The following is a 6,291-nucleotide window of genomic DNA, read 5'->3' as shown; positions in this document are numbered from 1 at the left end:
CCTCGAAATAGATACTGGAAGTGTTTACTTTATAATCGTGTCTTGTTACGTTAAAATTGGGGGATGGCTGGGGAGTCATGTCCTTCAACCCAGCCACCTTGTTCATTGTTCCCGAGAGCAATGCATGTTCACAGAGGAAGACCAGGTCAAGTTCCCGAGAGCAATGCATGTTCAGAGAGGAAGACCAGGTCAAGGTGCTCATTACCCAGAGGCCTCTGCCCTATTCCCCAGGATAGTTCTGTTCATGTCAAGGCTGATCCCCAGCCCACACTGAAGGCTTTTCTTCATCTTATCACTGATGACAAGCAAAGCTCAGTTGAAGAAAATGTCCAAGGGAAATGAAGGGAAAACAAGAGTTTCCCTACTGGGCCTAGGTTGGTCTGACTCCCCACCTCAAGCCTCTCTGCTGCTGCTGCTAAGTCACTTCAGTCGTGTCTGACCCTGTGCGACCCCATAGACGTCAGCCCACCAGGCTCTGCCGTCCCTGGGATTCTCCAGGCAAGAACACTGGAGTGGGTTGCCATTTCCTTCTCCAATGCACGAAAGTGAAAAGTGAAAGTGAAATCACTCAATCATGCCCGACTTGTCACGACCCCCTGGACTGCAGCCTACTAGGCTCCTCCATCCATGGGATTTTCCAGGCAAGAGTACTGGAGTGGGTTGCAATTGCCTTCTCCGCAAGCCTCTCTAGGGCACGCTTAGCTTCCCAGGAAGGGGAAGTCCAAAATGAGCCACCACACAAGTCCAGACCTTGAACTCGTCTAATTACACCAAATCTCCACAGCCATGACCTGTGGACCAAGAAATAGCCTTGACCTTGATCTATTTTGATAAGAGCCCCTTTCCTTGGTTAGGTGCAGAAGAAGAAAATACAAACACGAAGCCCAGTACTCCTACCAAACTCCCACCCTCCGGGCAGTGTAGACAGAGTCCAGCTGAGACCAGACCTAAACAGAAGCCTGCACAGCAGACACCCGGCACCACCCATCCCCAGATTCGGCCAGCAGAAATGACCCCTCTACCATTCTCAAATAGCCACTTGCTTGGGCTCAGGCGGAGATGATGAAGAGCATCCATCATCTCTCCAAACATGTAATAGACCGATACCTAGCCTGGAACATTTAAACTTTGCCCTAGTTCCTTGAGTCGCAGGATATCCATTTGAAAGTGGGAAAGAAATATAGTCTAAACCACTGAGGGCAAAAATAAGTTCCCAAAGCTCTCATTACTTCTCCTGGATTGCAATCCTTTACCGACATTCAAGCAACTTTTGTTAGCTTCAGAGCATCTTAGCCTGCCTCTCTCCCAATGGGGTTCGAGTTGTCTCAATACCACGATGAACTACACACTGAGCGATAACCCACAGGGTCAAAGTGTGTCACCGTTCAGAAGGGCTTGCGGCCAGCTCCCGTCCTCCCATCGCCCATAAGACCACTCCTACTTTCTGAAAGCTTTTTCTATTCATGCTGAGATCCATTTGGTGGAAATTTTCTGAGTAAAACTTGGACAGAACCTCGTTAGGTCAGATGTCTCTTTTCTTGTCAGGAATGAAAACCAACATGTAAATAGTCTCTTGTTGCCAGTTTTCTGTATGGAAAGTGATTTCTACCTTGAAAAGTTGCAACAGTCTAGAGTAAAAGCCCTTATTGTCTACGCTCTGAGTGTATGGCGGTCTTGTTGGGTCTCTGGCTGCCATCTGAGAGAAAGGACAACTTCATTGAAATGTGTTGTTACAAGTTAACCAGATTTTCCCTCTTGCTGACTCGGACAATTTTGACTATTTAGGTTTCATATCAATGGTAGATAGTCATTGAGTTGCGTATGGGATCATATCATATAAAGTAATCTAGATAATTTTTGGAAGAGACAAATCCAGTCTGTCAACATAGGAAATGTCTCTTTCCCTCTTCAATGCATTGGCTGTGTTATCCCAACTCTTACTTATCAGAAGAATTATGTTGTAACAAAATTTTTAGTCCTTGAGATATAGGTACATGAAACTCACCAAGATGCTATCCTTCCTCGGAACTAAGACTGCTCTCTTCACCCCAATAGTAGACTATTTTAACCCTCCTCAACTTTGAGAAAAGTTTCTCCCAGCTGCCCTTTGCTTAGTGGTAGAGCTGAGACTAGGACCTCAATTTCCTGGCTCTCATGGTTTTATCCAGTTTCTCTTGGTTTTAGAATTACATATACACATTTTGTGTGCCTCCTTGGCTCCAGCTATGTTATTAAACTATTATTACCTAACAATACTCCCATTAATCACCATGACAGATGGAAACCAGCCCTGGTCGTGTTCTCTGAGCTCAACGTCAAACAGTCCCAATGCTAATGGAGATGACGCCAGCCATGAATTAGCTCTAAAAGCTTCTGTTTATCCCCCACCCCTTTTCCTATTACTCTTCACTGCAATGCTTTTTCTTGTCACAAGACTCCATGCTTCTCTATGGAGCAACTCCTTATGGAATTCTGGGAAATGGTTTTCTGTTGACAGATACCATATAATGATGATAAACGATGGACAAGTCTGCAGTCTTAAAACTGTTATTCCCCTAGCAGCACACTTCCAAATACATGGAGTATTTCTCCAGACTTAAACAGTGGAAAGCTGCAAACCTGGAAAAAATTCTCTCTTCAATCTCCTTTCACAGACTGAGGAAAAGAAGTGATACTAAACAGAAAATGTAAATCACCTGTGAGGTAATATACCCCAAATGATGCCTTGAAAGTGTTGAGAGTGCATAAACAATTTCTTTACAAAAGAGCTTTGTTCTGACTTAACTATAAATGGGGGTGTGGGTTCTCCTTGCTTTCCCTGAATAAACTGCACCTTGAAGTAAGAGTTCCATGTAACAGGGAATGTCTCTCTCTGAAAAGATGCAGTTTTTTAAGCTCAGTCATGCATTTGGGCATTTTCAATTTAAAATCATTTCATATCCTATCTTTTACGAAGCTGTAAGATATATAGCTCCACACAACCAAGGAAAACACAAAATAAGGAGGCCAGTCCAGAAAAACATAGGGCAGCTAGTAGAACTTTCTCTGCAGCTCCCACTGACGGATGCTAAAAAGTGAATTTCAAAATACAGGTTTGTGTGGGTAGCATGATGTCTTTCTACTCCACTGATCCCATTAAAGGATAAAAAGAGAAAACATCATAAAGAAAAACACTCCAAACATTGCTAGTGCTCTTGCTGTTAACATCACTATTGATATCTTGCTATTTATTTGATCACTCAAGCACCAAAGGGGGAATAAAACTTCACTGCCCAATATGGTAACCACTAGCCACAGGTGATGAGTTAAAATTTAAATTAAAATTAAGCAAAACTTAAAATTCAGTTTCTCAGAAGCCATATTTCAGGTGGGTAATAAGCACGTGTGAATTTGTGGCTGCCATATTGGATAGTGCAAATTATGGAACATTTTCATCCTTGCAGAAAGTTGAATTGGACAGCAATGGCACAGAGTGTTCACTCATTTGTCCCTAAGTAAACATTTGTTGAATACATTAGTAACCAAAATAAATTTTGTGCTCTCAAGGAAATAACATTCTACCAGGGAGAGGCAGACAATGAACAGTCAATCAAATAAATGAGTGAGATCATTTTATCCAGGCAGACAAAGACTGGGCAGGGGTTGAAACCAGTGGCCACTGAAACCCTCTCTGAGGAGATGACATCTAAGCAGAGGCACATCTTGTCATTTGCCTCTTTCAAATGACAAGCAAGAGGCAGCCAAAGAAATCTGAGGACAGAGCGTTCCAGTCCAAAGCAAGAGGAAAAGCTCAGGCCCTAATGCAGGAACCAGTGGGAACATCTGTAGGGAAGGAGGAAGGCAGCGTGTAGAGACGGCAGACCCGGCTGCACACACCAGGCTCACTGGGGCCCTGTCAGTCACCAGGGAGAGCTCACATTGTGTTCAAGGGACCAAACATAACACTCCCTTAAAGCTCTCACTCTGGGGGAAAAAAAAACACTGAGAAATAGCTCATTCTGTTGTTCCCCCTCCAAAAGCAGTTGCCATCAAGAGCATGGTCCTGATTTGCAGGCTGCTAAAAATAACCAAACTTTACTGTCTTTGGTCTGAAAATCATGCAGAATTTTTGGAGCATCTCATGACTCCCTCCAACACTTCTTAGAAACTATTAAGTGTTGTTCTTAAAGGGATGAGTAGCGAGAAAAATATATACGCTCATACATACAGACATACCCATTAAAACTCGCTGAAAGGCAGTGAGTGAGCTAGAAGTAAGCTCCATACCAACAGCTCGGGGCTTGAGATTGGAGCAAAGAAGTAGCAGAATCACCCTGCCTGTTTACAAGAGAAAATATGCTCATTTGTTTGGATTAGCAATATATTAAAAGGACATTCACATATGCTAGCAAGGTAGAGAAAAAAACGTGGAATGCTTCTTTTACGGTTGAGGAAACTAAGACCCAGAAAAGTTAAGTTCAGTGCCACATGGCAAACGATTTTCTACTGTTATCAAAATGAATGAAACATCTTTAAAATAAGAAAAAAACTGGCTTTACTCATGAACTGAGTGAAGACACTTACAAATTAGAAATCAAATTGGTTATTCAAAAACCCCAGGAATAAGGATGAAGCCTGCCTCCCCTTTACTCCAGAGTCTGTTAGCTCTCGGGACACAGAGGCTGCCCACAAGTTGTCCCGAGTGAGCAGGGAGATGTGAGAGACGAGAGCCGAAGAAAGGAGACCCCTTGATTTCACACGACATCTCAAGGGACAGACGTTCACTCTTGACAATCAGAAAGTGATCCCTGTAAAACCTTCTTCCTACGATTTAAGACAGGCCCAGGACACAGCTAACCATGGCTTTTGCCAAGATTGGGGAAAAAAACCAAACACATAAAAATGAGTTTTCACCTTATTTCTCTCTTCTCTTTGTCTCATGCCTCACTGTCTCACAAAATCAGCCCAGGGCTTTCTTCATTCTCCTTTTCAACAGACGGATTCATTGGTGACATTATTAGCCAATGTTTAGCACATTTATTATACTGGTTCTTTCTTTTTCAAAGCTTTTATATAAAATTCTCAAGTTTGACATTACAGGCACCTAAAAAAAGGAAATAAAAATACTTTCTTGTTCTAATTAGGCAGTTCATTTTTACCTGGAGACACTATTGGAAAGCTGTTTTCCCTCTGTGAGAATTGGATGTACTGAAAAGCAAAAGGTTTTGATTGGGGGTGGGGGTATTTTTCAAACTCCCGTTTTCTGTTTGTAACCTGACTAAAGTGTGTGGAATCCACCTGCAATGCAAGAGACCTCGGTTTGATTTCTGGGTCAGGAAGTTCCCCTGGAGAAGGTACAGGCCACACACTCCAGTAGTCTTGCCTGGGAAATCCCATGGACAGAGGAGCCTGGGGGACTACAGTCCGTGGGGTAGCAGAGAGTTGGACATGACCGAGCAACCAAGCACAGCACAAAGCTTGTGGAGAATGGACTGAAGGAGACAGAGAGGAACATAGTTCATGACTAAAGAAATAAGACCTATAGGCCAACCCCTTCCACAGGCTGAAGGGCCAGGTCTGGCTATGGAGGAAGATGCTTATGTTTCTGAGCATCTAGTTTCCTCACTGAAATGAAGATAATATTGCTCTGCTTGTCAGAGTGGAGTTAATACTAAAACGTGAATCAAAGTCCTTAGGTTGTTAGATAGACAAACATACCAATAGGAGTTAATTCTTTCTTCTTAGTTATCTTTGAAGAGCAGTCCACTTCTTCTAGACATATGAGTGCTAATCCTCTTCAGTCATGTCCAACTCTTTGCGACCCCATGAACGGTAGCCCACCTGGCTCCTCTGTCCACGGGATTCTCCAGAATACTGGAGTGGGTTGCCATTTCCTCCTCCAGGGGATCTTCCTGACCCATGATTGAACCCGATCTCATGTCTCCTGCGTTGGTAGGCAGATTCTTTACCAAGAGTGCCATGGGGACCCAAAGCGTGATTCAAGTGAATAATCATTCTAGGTTATGGGTGAAAATATATGAAGTGTCCTTACCAAACATCTCTAGAGCAGGGCATAGGCTTCAGGGAACCAGACTAGATTTCACTCAGGGCTGAGTCCTGCTGCAGAGGATCACAACCTGCAGTTGAGAACAGACCAAAGTGACTCTGCGTCTCAGCACATGTCGTGTGTGTGCGTGTGCGTGTGTGTGTGTGTTTGTGTGTGTGTGTGTGTGTGATCTCAGACTTCAAATCCAAGTACCTGGGTGCAGCAGACCCCAAAACAAAACGTGAGTAGATTCTACCACAGACTCT

The 6,291-nt window shown here is 43.5% G+C and overlaps 1 long non-coding RNA gene across 1 annotated transcript in view; it reads right to left on the bottom strand.

Moving 5' to 3' along the window:
* Positions 1-4,510: 4,510 nt before the first annotated feature.
* The window catches only part of LOC145525169 (uncharacterized), a 92,368-nt gene continuing 90,587 nt past the window's right edge, over positions 4,511-6,291 (bottom strand). Inside the window, exons 8-10 of the long non-coding RNA XR_014068073.1 lie at positions 6,032-6,116; positions 4,894-5,083; positions 4,511-4,803 (exon numbers count right to left, since the gene is read on the bottom strand). This is a non-coding gene — a long non-coding RNA (uncharacterized LOC145525169). The remainder of the gene's footprint in view (positions 4,804-4,893; positions 5,084-6,031; positions 6,117-6,291) is intronic.

This window comes from Giraffa tippelskirchi, chromosome 11 (assembly GCF_054371585.1).
Source record: "Giraffa tippelskirchi isolate mGirTip1 chromosome 11, T2T-mGirTip1v1.2.pri, whole genome shotgun sequence".
Taxonomy (NCBI): Eukaryota; Metazoa; Chordata; class Mammalia; order Artiodactyla; family Giraffidae; genus Giraffa; species Giraffa tippelskirchi.
This window is presented reverse-complemented; position numbering and strand designations above follow the sequence as displayed.